At 48.2% G+C, this 14,518-nt stretch overlaps 1 protein-coding gene across 3 annotated transcripts in view; it reads left to right on the plus strand.

Moving 5' to 3' along the window:
* Positions 1-7,759: 7,759 nt before the first annotated feature.
* Positions 7,760-14,518, plus strand: part of PALS1 (protein associated with LIN7 1, MAGUK p55 family member) — a 94,673-nt gene continuing 87,914 nt past the window's right edge. For all 3 annotated transcript variants that reach the window (XM_006266428.4, XM_006266429.4, XM_019476760.2), the window contains exon 1: positions 7,760-7,820. The gene's annotated coding sequence lies outside the window, so the exon portion shown is untranslated. The remainder of the gene's footprint in view (positions 7,821-14,518) is intronic.

Below are 14,518 nucleotides of genomic sequence, written 5' to 3' on the forward strand. Positions count from 1 at the left end.
CAGTGCTCCATCCCTGTCCACCTCCCCTTGTCATGACGAGCAACAGCAGGGATGGACTAGGACGGCAGCGCAGGGTGGTGGGTGGCGGCATTCCGTCCCCGTCCCCCCGCCCCCTGGCATTCTGGACGGGCAATTAGCAAGTTTTAAATAAAAAGTGACATAAACATGTTCTGAGGTGCAGTACAAATTGGGAGGTTGACCTATTAAAAGTTAAGGTACAGGGGAAATGCCATGGTAGATTCCTGCTATACACCACCAAACAAGGGGGAGGAGGTGGATGAAGCTTTCTTTAAACAGCTAACCAATGTGTTTGTATTGCAGAAACTGGCACTGATGGGAGACTTTACTTACCATGACATCTGTTGGCAGGGTAACACAGTTGTGCACCAGTAGTCCACCCTGGTTTTGGAGTCTGTTGGGGATAACGTTTTGGTATAGACGGTGGAGAAACTGAGTACATAGGAAGGTTTTTTTCAATGTGTTGCTCATGTATAGGGAGGAAATAGTTGAGAGTCTGAAGGTAGAAGACATCAGCGATCATAAAATAATAGCTTTCAAGGTCTTAAGGAAAGAAAGGAAGGAGAGTAACGAAACAAAAACCCTGGACTTCAAAAAAGCAGATTTTAATAAACGCAGGGTACTATGAACAGGATCCCATGGGAAACAAGTATAAAGGGAAAAGGAGTCCAGGAGAGCTAGTTGCACCTTAAAGTGACTACACTAAGGGAACAAGAGCAGGCTATCCCAATACGAAGGAGGATAGGAAGTGCAGCAAGAGAATGGTTTGGCTTATTTATTTATTAGAATTATACGCCACCCTTTCCCAAATAGGAACATTTTACAGAGCTTCTAGAAGATGTCCAGACTTGGGCTTTAGAGGGCCTCAAGGAGGAGTGAGTACCAGAGCTGAGAAACAAATACCAAGAACAACCTCCTACGTTTTCACCAAGTGAACTTGGCACATCCATGGCACTTGTTCTTGACTGACCTCAGAGATCATTTTGGGGCATAAGCGAGAAGTTGATCCCTCAGGTACACAGGGTCCAGAACATTTGCTGGTTAAATAGCATACTGTTTGCGGACCTGAAGCTTAAAAAAGGAATTAAAAAAAATGGGAAACTTGGCCATATTAGTAAGAATGAACATGAAAGTGCATCATGGACATGTAGGGAGAAGGTCAAGGCACAAGTTGAAATTCAGCTAGCAAAAGGCATAAAAGGCAACAAAAACATTTTAAAAGTTTGTTAAAAATAAGATGACCTAGGTCCCTTACTGAATGGGGAGCATAATCTAGTAATGGATGATGCTGAGAAGGTTGTAGTATTTAATACCTTTTGTCTTCCCAAATGAGGTCAGCTATCAGATGACAAACACAGTTAGCAGCAAGGATAGGGGAGGAGATAATCAACCTGGAGCAGGGAAAGTACAGATGAGAGAAGCTGGATGCTTTTAAGTCAGCAGGACTTGACCAGGTTCATATCAGAGGTAACTGTAGAGTCATGGGCTATTATCTCTGAAAACTTACAGAGTTTGTATGAGGTGCCAGATGACTAGAAAAGAGCAAATATAGCGCCCATCTTTGAAAAAAAAAAAAAGAAGGAGGAGGATCCAGGGAATTACAGACCTGCCAGTTTAACTTCAATACCAGACAAGGTTATGGAGCGTATCATTATGGAATCTATTTCTAAGGGCCATGGAGATAACAAGGTGATCAAGCTGGATTTCTCAAAAGCAAATCTTGCTCAACCAATCTGATTGCCTTCTCTGAAAAAGTGATAGGCTTAGCAGTGGGGAAGAGCAGTGGATGTTATAATTTTAACACTAGAGTTTTGACCACATCTCTGGGAAGCAATATTGTCATAATTAAAACTGGTAAAATTTGTAGTAGTTAGGATGATAGGGGCTTGAGCAAGTGCTACCAAAAAAGTTAATATGTTTACCAGTTTGAAAGGAATAAAAAATAACTAACTGCAACATTTGAACAATTCAATATGGAAAATATATTTTAATCCTTAGTCAATATGTAGGATGGCACCAGGAAGGGGAAAATTATATATTTTTGTACTTCTCTAATGTCAAATGAGAGGATATATTCCTGGGTGTACTGTACATGGAATTGTCTATAATGGATAATACACCAATTTTTCCCACTTAACATTCTTAGTTTATACAAAAAATAATTTCAGATAGTTATTAATGGTATTAAATAATGTTCCAGACTATTTATTTTCTGGGGATTAAAACAAAATGTAGTCTCAGTCATTCTGTTAATCATTTGAGGTCTATAATGGGGGCAAGTTCGTTATTTTGCTGTTATAAGCATGAATGCTTTTCCCACTGCTAGCTACAGCTTGTAGAAATAACTCGTTGTGGTAATAATTTGTCTCATCTTCTTTCTATACTACAATATGCAGGGATAAATTTGACTTGAAACCACCCACCTGTAAAAACAGCATTGCTAACACTACTCTCTGTTGTAAGACATGTTCAGAAGAGACCTCTTAACTGACCTCTTCATTTTTAGGATGATTCTTAATTAGTAAGTATCTTTCAACCAAGTATATTCTGAATAGGCTGCCAGCTGGCCAAAGTCCAATATTCATACTCCATCAGGGTTGTGGAGCAAGCCTGAGATCTGGAAGGAAGTAATTAATTACCAACAAAACAAAAAGATCTTCAAGTATGTTAGATATCCAAGAAATCTATCAAGCTCAGCATTAACCTGACCTGGTGACCCATGCTGACAGAAGATCAAAACCATCAAATAAAACTATCAGAGAGCAAAGGACAGAAAAAGAAAGTTTAGAGCCACTGTACACGGTTGTCTTCTTTATGAAGAATTGCAGAAGATACTGCTGATAATTGTACAAGATATTTTCGCTCAACCCAACAACTTGATCTTAGGCATCATGCAAACCCCAGCCACTGTGGTTCCCAGTGGAAAAGAAGAGAAAGACACTATGATCTGGGAAAACAAGAGAAAGCTTGAATTCAAAGCTTGTGGTCTTGTAGGGCCTGTTTGGGCCAATCTGGGGTATAGAGAGGATGGCAGATTTAGTGATAATCTGGTTAAAGATTACTAAAGGTCATTTTTGCACCCAGTAAATGGCATTTTATTTGGACTTGTATTTGGACTTTTTGCACCCAGTAAATGGCATTGTATTGCTACACTTAGCCAGCTATTGTAGCCCTTGTGACTTTTATATAAGCATAAGGCTTGAGGAAGGAATATTTGGGTCCTCATGAATTGCTATTAATGTTTGTAAAAATGCATTTAACCTAAGAGGAGAATGGTCCACCTCTGTTCCTGTTCTACCCTCATTAAACACTCTTACTGCTATTCCCTCCCCCCTTCTCATCTACAGCAGTAGTCAGCAACATATGGCCTCCAGGCCAGATCCAGTCCCTAGCAGGCTGCAGAGCTGGGGTTTCAGTGGCATTCAGTAGCAGGAGGGCTTCATCCACACCATGTCAAAGACGGGCAGCAAAAGCAGCAGCAATGAGTAACAATGGCTGTGTCCTAGTGCTGGCCTTCCCTAGACCCGAGCTCGGTCATTCTGAAATCTCCCTAAATTCAGATTCTATATTACTTCCTAGTCTTCTTTCTCCTCTACTGAATTTGCCAGATGGACCTTTTCTACCAATGTCGCAAATTCTTGGCTTGTCATGCACAGTTATAGCATGCTGCTGAAGAAAAAAAACAAAACAAATAATAATAATAGTAGAGGGGGGGCCAAACAAATGGTGTGGAAGCGATTTTTTAAAAAGCAGTATAAAACAATATGTGAAAAGGTTAGACATTGGAGCTGTTTAATCTCAAGTGGGAATGCATGAGAGTAGCTGAACAAGATCCACAGGAATGGAGGATCAGTTGGCCAATTTACATGCCAAGAAAAGAAAAACTGAAGGATCTCTTTGCTGAACCTCAAAGGGAACTGGAGCAAATGCACAGGCTTGGGAGAAGACATAATACAAAGAAGAATATGAATGGTCAGGTAAATTATAGGTCAGTTAATAAACAGTGGTTGGATACTGTTATAGAAAAGTACATGGAGCATGTCATGGACCTACATCGGGGGACAAAGATTAAAGGAGGCAGCTCTTCACTGTTTTGATGGTTTAATAAAAATCTGCTGCCATTATTTTAGGGCTGTATGAAGCTTTGGTCCCTGATTTGATTCTATGGAGATTTGGCCCAATTCAGTGGCTGAATCTCCAAATCCAAATCAAATCAAAGGACCCTTTAATCTCTCCGAATCAAATTGGAACCCCCTGAATCGATTCAGAGAGATTCGGAAAGATTTGGCGATTCGGACACAGACACAGCTTAAATTATTTTTCTACATAGCTCTAGGTAGCAGGGGCTCATGAATGCTGCGATGCTGGGGCACATGGACTGTCCCACAGAAACACGGGGGGCTCCCCAGTGTGCTCGACAGCAGACCTGGAAGTAGACCAGAAGCACTTCCGTTCCACTTCCGGGTCTGCTGGGAAGCACACAGGGCCTCCCTCCCCCCACCCGGCTCGGTGACTGGTGCCACCCAGGGTCCCCCCATAGCCAATCACTGACACGGGTGGGGAGGGGGGGGCCAGCATGCTCCCTGGCAGACTCAGAAGTGGACTGGAAGCAGACTCAGAAGCGGACTTCCAGTCCACTTCCAGGTTCACTGCCGAGCACAAGGTTCCCTCTAAGGTGCACACGTACGCAGCCACACACAACTAAAAGCCTTTTCAAGGCTGTGCACCAGGACAGGCTGGGGCAGGAGCCTGACGCAGGCTCCGCCGGCTCCGGGGAAGTGCTCCGCTCCCCCCAATCTGGGCCGGAGAGTGGAGCACTTCCCTGGAGCAAGCGGAGCCTGCGCCAGCCCCCCACCCCAGCCTCCATCCCTGCCTTGCCTCACCTCGGGGAGGAGCTGCTACCTGCCCCAGTGAGGCTCTGCTGGCTCCGGGACACTACTCCACTCCCCCGCATCGCCTTGGGGAGCGAGGAGGCACGTGGAGTCAGGGCTGGGGAGCGGAGCAGTGTCCTGGAGCCAGTGGAGCCTCACTGGGGCAGGCAGCGGCTCCTCCCTGAGGTGAGGCAAGGTAGAGATGGAGGCTGGCATGGGCAGCTGGCGCAGGCTCCGCCAGCTCCGGGGAAGTGCTCCACTCCCTGGCCCTGATGCATGGGAGCGGAGCACTTCCCCTGAGTCAGGGAGCCCACACCAGGCTCCCGCTCCAGCCCCTGGTCCATGGCTCCAGCCCCTGGCCCCAGCCCCCAGCCCCTGGCTTCAGGCTCCAGCCCCTGGCCCCGGCCCCCGGCTCCCAGACATGGGCCCGTGGCCCCAGCCCCCGGGTCAAGCCTCCGGCCCCTGGCCCCAGCCTCCAGCCCCAGCTCTAGCCTCCTTCAGTAAGCGTCCCACGCCGGTCCAAGGCGGCACGCTCACGGACGGTGGCGGCATGCTCATGGACCACTGCTCCTCACTGCTGTGGGACACTGGTACCTTGAGGTATGTAGAAAAACATTTAAAGCTGTGTCTATGGCCGAATCACTCTGCATCGAATCTTCAGATTTGGATTCAGCTGAATTGAATCAGGCACAGTGATCCAAATCAACAAATCAAATTACTGTCCCTCAAGCCAATTCGGGCTGAATCCAAATCCAAAAGGACCCGCTTCACACACCCCTACTGTATTGCTGGACAGCCTTGATTCTAGCACCTTCTACCCACTGTCTTACCTTCTGAAACACAGAAAATGCTCTGAGACAACATGGCCCTTAGTTTCCCATTATCCTATGTCACAGCTCAACTGTCTGCTGAGCGTGGAACAGTTGGGTAGTGGGCCCTGCCTAGGAGGGGACCAAGATCAGCCAGGCCTTTCTCTTATGTAGGGAATATTGAAGGGTTACCATATTTCTAGTTCCAAAAAAGAGGACAGCTGCTAGGGAGACACCTCACTCCCCACCCACAGCCCCCTGGCCTTGCCAGTGCCCTTCACTCCCAATTCACAGACTCCTGGGCCTGCCAGTGCCCCTCATTCCTTACCCACAGTCCCTCACCCCCCCAAGCTATGTTAGTGCCCATCACTCCCGACCCGCAGCCCCCTGTCCCTTCTGGTGTCCCTCACTCCCAACCCACAGCTCCTTGGCCCTGCCAGTATCCCTCACGCCCAACCCACAGTCCCTCAGTCCTCCAGGTCATGCCGGTGCCCCTCACTCCCGATCCACAGCCCCCTGCTCCCCCCAGCCCTGCCAAAGAGGACCCCCAGCTGCCCCCAACTGGGCCAGAGTGCAGCAACTCCAATTTGTGCTGGTGGTACAGCGAGTCCAGCCCCAGCATGGGCAGGAGAAAAGAGGAAATGCCTGTGGCACTCCCCGCCCAGCGCCACATCAGGCGGCCTAGCCATGACCTCCACAGGCAGTGTATCCTGGCCAACCCGGCCCCACGAGCAAGGGCACTGGCCCTGGTGCCACCTGCCCAGTCACAGGCCTCCCCACTGCCCTCAAAAGCGCCCCCTACCCCCATCCCCTACTGGAGGGGCAGGTGCCTGCCCCCCACCCTGTCTGCCCTGCCACAGCCCTGGCCCCCAGACAACTGCCCCCAGCGCCATCAGGCACCTGCCCCCTCACATACCCATCCTCTCACACGTGTGCATGCGCACACACGTGCACACAGATGCACGCGCGTCTGCTGCCTCCAATCACACTCCCTGCTACTCCCACCAGTGGAGCAGAGCAAAATCCAGGATACTGGTTCAGATTTCAAAAAAACATCCAGATGGAGATTGGAGGGTCCGAAAAGAGGACGTTGTCTGGGAAAACCCGGATGTAAGGTAACCCTAAAGCAATGGGCCTGGGCCTACCCAGAAAACTATAAGCCTCTGCTAGATATATAACAAACAATTTTGGGGCAGCGAGATCAGGAGGGAAGCCTCGGACACAGACGGGGTGATGCTGAAGGAGATGGTGATTGAGAACAGGGATTCAGGAGGAAGGGATGCTAAAGGAGAGGATGGTTGAAGCTCTGGTACCCAGAGAGTGAGGAGGGAGGGCAGGGAACAAACCAGGGGGCGTGTGACAGGCCATCTCAAGGAGCTGAGGAGCGGCTGCAGGTGCCGCTTAGCTCAGTTTGGTGCCACAGGGCATTAGTAAAACCAGGGCCGTGGGTTTGGTCTCCCAGCGGCAGGTGTGGAGGGGCCTGGCTTTACCAAGCTGCACGGTGGGTCCAGAGGCGAGTACAACCTCCCTCTCAGGCAGCATTGCCAGGTCTTAAATATGATCATATCAGGAGCTCCAAATGTTTCTACTTGCAGAAAAGCTACCGCACAGCGGGAAAAAAAACCCGTGCAAATAAGTCTGCAGCTAAGTCTAACTGGCTTTACACTGGGCCCTGTCACTGCCAGAGTGAGCGAGACCTGGGGCATCACCACCGCGGAGGCCTTGTTTTGAGGCAGGCAGTGATCAAGTGCTGAGAGCAAGCCCGACACTCAGTTAAAGCTCCTTGGTAGTGACTTGCACGTGCTGCTGCATTCACGAGCTGCCTCAAAACATCATGGCACGTTTTGAGCGCTTTTACTATTATTACCAGGGTTGACGTGATGGCAGGAACGCGATTGCGATCATCGTCATTATCATCAGCGTCGCACAGCGCCGGCCCCCCGGAGGCTCAACCACCCCATAACGGCCGCCAGCGGGGAGAAGGGGGGGGTCGGAGCGGGCAGCGCTCTACGTGTCGGCGAGGGCGGGGCGGGGCCGCGCCTGCGCAGCGGGACGGGGTGGGGCGGGGGCCGCGCCGCGCCGGGGCGGCGCCTCCGCTGGGCTTCGGCGGCGGTTGGAGCAGGTGAGCGCAGCGCTGGGGGCGGCGGGGTCGGGGCGCTCCGCGGTGCGGACCTTGCCCGGCGGGCGCTGCCGAATGAGTGCCTAATGGCGCCCGGCTCAGCCCCTCCCGGCCCGGGGACCTGTTGCGTGCGCTGGGTCCCGGCCGAGCCGCGCGCGGCCTCGCGCCCTCAGTGGCTGGGGCAGCGCTCCCGGGGCGGCGGCGGCGGGGGGAGCCTTCCCCGAGGTCCTGCGTGCCTGCGCCTGAGTTTCCCTTCAGAAGCGCCAGGAGTGGGAATATTAAACAAACAAAACAAAAAAACCCCAACAACCCCCCCCTCTCAAAACTCCCACCTGGCTCCATGAGCAGAAAGGCTGAGAGGAGCCGGTCGTTCCGAATCGCTTCACCTCCTTAAACTCCAGCTTTTGGGGGGTGCTGTCAGATTAGACCCCAATCCCGCACTGGTCCCGTTTCCCATCCAGGGTGCCAGTGAAACACGGGTTGTTTAATACCGCTCGGTTGTTAAAACACGTAAATCGGGGGGTTAAGGTAGTGTCAGAGTGATGTTGTAGCCATGATGGTCCAGAAGTGATGCGAGGGGCAAGGCTTTCTGGCGGGCTTTTCATGGGACCAAGTGTGTAGCTGGGATAGAGCTAGACCAGCTTCCTGAGGAAGTGCCTTGCATTCAAAAGCTTGTCTCGCTTTATCCTAGCGAGGTAGTTCGTCCAGTAGAAGATGTTGCCTGAGGAAGCCTTGCCTAATCAGGGGTTAAGGGATTTCTGGTTTGTTTTTGTTGTTTTTTATAATAGCTGCTTTGTAGTTATTAATGAAGTCTTGCTGCCAAATCTTTAGTTCTGAACTGGCCATGTAAGAGGCTATGGCTGTAGGGGCCTAGATTTGGGTAAATTGATTGAAAAAGGTACCAGAAATAAAAGCAGGTTGTATTTAGAGCTGCAGGATTTTAGGTTTAGGAGTCAGCTGGTCAGGAGTGCTGAGAGTTGCTGACAGTTCGGATCTCCTCTTGTGCTCCAGTAGTTTGGTTTTAAACAGCGTTTGTCACCACTCAGTTGGAACTTTGAAATAAAAGCAGGTGTCTGTGATTGTTGCCTTATTACTGTGTAACATTGCCCTGGAAAATCTTTTGCCGAGAGAGGTCTGCTGGAATGAGAAGAGCGAATGGCAGCCCAGGATCTTTAAAGTTTGTGTTCCACCTGGCAGTTCTTAAGGGTCTTGATTTTAGTTTTTCTCTGTGGTGGCTTTGTGGGTGACTGTGACTCCATCTATGATAACTGGGTGCATCTCCTGTGCTGCTTGTCCAGCTGTAAATCTTTTCCAAAACAGAACAATGATTAATTTAACAGAACACCATTTCTGTTTATTGGCTTTGCTTTTTGAGTTGCATTACGCAGAGCTTTGGACGGTAGGAGCTGAATTACATTCAGAAATAAAAAAAGCATTCAGTGCACTACATAACTACAATCCTTCATAGTGTACTTATGTACTGATCTTCTATGCGATAGATGATGTTCTCCTAGTGATCCTGGGGGGGTGGCTGGTTTCATGTTCAATTTCAAATACTCTAGAAGGGCTGCATTCTTTAAAATAAATTCTTACTGGTTTCCTAAGAATCTGATGTTCTAGGGTGACATGTTGGCCACCCAAAACTGAGTCGCTCCTAAAATTTTTGGCCCTCCTGATTTTTTTTCCCCCCCCCATTCTTAAAAATCTCATTTTGTAATTAAAAGCTACTCTTATTTCTGGCTACCTCAAGCTGGGACATGACATGCGTAAATTTAAAGTTATTTATTTAGGGTTATACTGCATGTCTGTTGCATAATACGGGGGGGAGGAGGGGGTTGCCTCTCATTATATTTGTACAACTACCAACAAAAAGCCAAATAGTTTAAGTTTGTATGTTTGCATACCAATTATTCATTTTAATCCATAGTTGGCTGTAGAGATGGTCCAACATCAGGGCCTTATATTTAGCAGTCCAGTGGATTTATGCATTGTTGAATGGTGAAGCTTATTCCTTCTTATTGTTTGTTGTAATACTATCAGTTATTTCTCTTTTCTAAAACTCCTTTTTAGATTTCACATCTCTTTTGAATGAGCTGCTGTATTTAACATGTAGTGTTTCTTTTTTATTACTTCTATGTGTTTATTTGTTTATTTATTTTTGGCTTAACTAAAGAATCAGAAATGGCTGTCAGTCAGGGGTCTAGGATTGGAGTAGTGTTGCGGCTGTGATGCTCCAGGAAATATATGAGAAGTAATACCCAGGAGAGCGCACAAACACCAACAAACTCTCCCTATGCCTGAAGAAAGGCGTTTGTGCCCGAAAGCTTGGAAATAACTTTATTCCTACTGTTTAGTTGGTCTAATAAAAGATATCGCATTTACCCAAAGAACTTTGCCTGCATATGTGCTTAGACCAAAATGGCTACAACCAACAACCCTGAAATTCTCCTTGGAATGTATAGGTGTTAGGCCATGGGGAAGAGCATATTTTTCAGTAATAGAACAATATGGGATATAAAACTAATTTTAAAGAACAATGTAAAGTTTAGAATTTGTACAATGGTGTATGTGCATATCCATGGGCAGTCAGAAAGTAATGTTTCCTTGCATGAAAAATTCGTATATCATTGCTGAACATGCAGGTGGTTTTTTTTTTTAGCCTAGTAGTATTCTCTGTCAGTGGCCTCTTACCACCAGTGAAGAATGGTATGTATCATGACATTGTAAAAGCCCTTGTTGCATAGCCACTGTCACAACAGCCTCCATCACTTGGCTGGCATCCTGAAAATATTGCCCTCATAGTCTTCGTCCTCCGAGCTGTTGGTTGGGGTAGCACAGTCCACCCAAACAATGAGATTGTCTCTGTTATGTGCAGGCTGGTGTGTGGGTGAGCACGTGTGCAGACATCACTTCAGACGTGTTTCTGTTGGGCTCTTTGCAGGCTGTTTCAGGTTCCTTAAGGTCTTGATATCAACTTCTGAGCTTACTGTGGCTCCCTTAGGCCAGTAGTCAGCCAGAACACTCTCCATGTTCATGGCCTATTTAGGAGATAAAAATTAGGGGGCATTACTTTCTGACTGGCCTTTGGCACACTTAATGCAATCTGGATTTAATGTGTATTTTTGATAGTTAAAAGTATTTTATTAAATTAAATAACTGTCTTGAATCATTTGCCATAGATTAAGGCTTCAATATGTAAGAGCTAGTTGTTGAAATTTGGTATGGGAATAAGGTCTACTGTACAGACCCTTTATGAAGACTTGGTAAAATTTTTAAAATAATTTTAACCCACTTAAGTCTGGGTAGCTGAGACAATCTGCACTTCTGTTTAACCAAAGGAAGGTAGGTGGTCATGGTCTTATGAAAATGGTATGTTCTTGTTTGGAATTCTGAAGCCTTATAATTCAATGTTTGCATATTGATCTTGATGTTGCTAGCATACAAAGTTTCATGCAGATTGGGGGACAGGTATGCAGTGTTGAAGAATTCTTAGATTTTGTTTACGAGGTTTTTGATTGTAGCCATGTTGGTCTAAGGATGTAGGTAGGCAAGGTTCTTTGAGTAGATATGATACCTTTTTATTAGACCAATTGAGTAGCTGGAAAAAAGTTCTTAGCAAGCTTTTGGGCACTGTCACCCTTCTTCAGGCATAAGGAGTCTCTGCTGTTTTTAGGTTTTGCTTATAAACTGTTGCATAAGCTGATCATCCTTTAAATGACTTTCTTTGTGTAGGTGGTAGGGGCATGAATCTCAAACCCAAAGCTATTCAAGGCTTGGTTTGGTATTATGGCAGTATTCTGAAATAATCACAGTTTGGGGCTTTTCATCAAAAAGAACCTAGGAAGGTCTTGTCACTTGGGGAAGAAGACTGAGTATCACTGATTCATAAATGACTCTTCAATTTATTACATGTGGCTGTTTGTTAGAAAGTATGTGGTTTTTACTATACACATTGAGTTTGTCTTCCTGCAGTCATGAATAATGCAGCCACATGTAAATACATGCTGGGGGAAGAAGGGAGAGTGACTGACTGACTGTGTTGTATGTGTGTGTTGGTTTGAGGTTTTTGTTTGTGTTGGGTTTTTTTTAATTTTAACTGGATTGTGTTTGGTTCAATTCATTTAGGGTTGTAGATATCATAATGCCTCTTTGGTTAACACTGGCTGCTCATGTCCATTTTTTTGTGCAGGGACCAGGACTCCCCTACTGAGATTCAGGAGAGACCCCGCCAGGCCTAGGGTCAGGGAGGACCGAGTTAGGGAACTTCTGGAGGGGCTGGATGTGTTTAAGTAAGCAGGTCCAGATGCTCTCCACCCCACGGTTCTGAGGAAATTGGCAGGGGTTATCAAGGGGCTCCTGATATGGCTTTACAAGCACTCATGGTGCTCTGGCCAGGTGCCAGATGACTGAAAGAAGGCCAATGTGGTCCCCATTTTTAAAAAAGGGAGGACCTGGGCAACTGTAGGCCCATTAGTCTTACTTCGATCCTGGGGAAGCTCTTTGAGATTATCCAGGAGCACATCTGTGAAGGACCAGCAGGGGGGATGATGCTCAGGGGCAACCAGCATGGGTTCATTAGGGGCAGGTCCTGTCAGACCAACCTGATTGCCTTCTACGATTAGGTCACAAAGTCATTGGACGCAGGTGTCATGGTGGATACAGTCTTTCTGGACTTTAGGAAAGCCTTTGACACTGTTTCTTATTAAAAAGCTAGGCAACTGTGGCATTGATTCCTACACAGTCAGATGGGTCGCAAATTGGCTGAGAGGCCACACCCAGAATGTGGTGGTGGATGGGTCATATTCGGCCTGGAGGGATTTGGGGAGTGGTGTCCCCCAGGGCTTGGTCCTCGGGCCTGCACTGTTCAATCTCTTTATTAGCAACTTGGACAAATTCCAAGCAACTGTTCAAATTCGCTGGTGACACCAAGATTTGGGGCAAGGTGGGCATGCTAGAAGGGAGGGACAGGATACAGCTGGACCTGGACATGTTACAGGGGTGGGCAAATGAGAACAGGATGAGATTCAATACTGACAAGTGCAGGATACTGCACTTGGGCAGTAAGAACCAGCAGCATACCTATAGGCTGAGGAACTCCCTTCTCGAAAGCACAGTGGCAGAAAGAGATCTTGGAGTCATTACCAATTCCAAAATGAACATGGGCTGCCAATGTGAGGACACGGTCAGTAAGGCCAACTGCACCTTGCCATGCATCCACAGATGTATCACAAGCAGGGCCAAGGAGGTGATTCACCCCCTCTATGCGACACTGGTCAGGCCACAGTTGGAGTACTGCATCCAGTTCTGGGCACTGCACTTCAGGAGGGATGTGGCTAACCTTGAGAGCGTCCAGAGGAAGGCTACTCGCGTGATCTGGGTACAGCAAGGGAGACCCTACGAGGAGAGGCTGCAGGACCTGAACCAGTTCAGCCTTCACAAAAAAAGGCTGAGAGGGGACCTGCTGGCTGTCTACAAACTTACCAGTGGGGATCAGCAGGGAATGGGAGGGACCCTGTTCCCCCGAGCACCTCCCACAGTAACAAGGAATAATGACCATAAGTTGTTTGAGAGTAGGTTCAGGCTGGACATTAGAAGACACTACTTCACAGTCAGGGCGGCTAGGATCTGGAACCAACTTCCAAGTGAGGTGGTGCTGGCTCCTACCTTGGGGGACTTTAAGAGGAGGCTTGATAATTACCTAGCTGGGGTCATGTGAGCCCAGTATTCTCTCCTGCCCAGGGCAGAGGGTTGACTTGAAGATCTACTTAGGTCCCTTCCGACCCTACATCTATGAATCTATGTGGCCCCTAAGCCAGCCAGGAAGGAGTGTCAATTTTTTTTTTTTTTTAGAGGTACACTAGTATATCAGTTGCATATCAGATCAGCACTGATAAAAGGAAAATTAACATTATCAGCTATAGGCTTTTTTTGGCTGATACCACCGGTAAATACAATATGCCTTCTGACTGGGGGCCCTGGATGCCGCATGCATGTGAACAGCCAAACACATGCACATGGCCAGGAATGTAGCCAGGCAGCATGGAGAGCAGTGCCCTGCAGGTAAGTCTGTGGAGGGGGAAGGGACATGGGGGAGGGAACAAGTATTGAGGCCCCCATGGTGAGGGAAGGAGTGGGGCAGGGGCACGGACTAGGGATGCTGCCCAGAAAGGTCAGTGAATGGGACCCAGTTTCGGGGCAGGGAGCAGGATACAACTGCAGGCAGCTTATCCGGGGGTGCAGGATGGAGATGGGGTGGGAGGGCAGGTTTACACAGCTGCGTGCACCCCCTGGGGGGAGGCATGGGGGGGGCCACGTGCCCCTCCACATTTGTGCGTGGGGTGGATGCAGGCTGCTTGCTGTGGGCTCAAGGCTCTTCTGCCTTCTTCTCAGGAGCCCAATGCCAGCTGTACATCTGCTGCCCACCTGGCAGCGGTGGGGGCAGTGAGTTATGCCTCCCGCTGTTGGGTGGGGAAGGGGTGTGCAGCAGGCATGGGGCTCCCAACAGAAAAGCAGCAGAGCAGAGAGCCATGAACCCACAGCAGGCAGCCCGTATCCACCCTCGCCCCGCTCAGATCTGCTCCAGGTAAAAGCATTCCTGCATTTAAAAATGGTGGTGGTGGTGGCACTTGAACTAAAGCTCTTTTGACGAGCTTTAGTTCAAGTGCCATTGCTGCCATTTTTAAGCACCAGGATGCTGATGC

The sequence above is a fragment of the Alligator mississippiensis genome, chromosome 2 (genome assembly GCF_030867095.1).
Source record: "Alligator mississippiensis isolate rAllMis1 chromosome 2, rAllMis1, whole genome shotgun sequence".
Taxonomy (NCBI): Eukaryota; Metazoa; Chordata; order Crocodylia; family Alligatoridae; genus Alligator; species Alligator mississippiensis.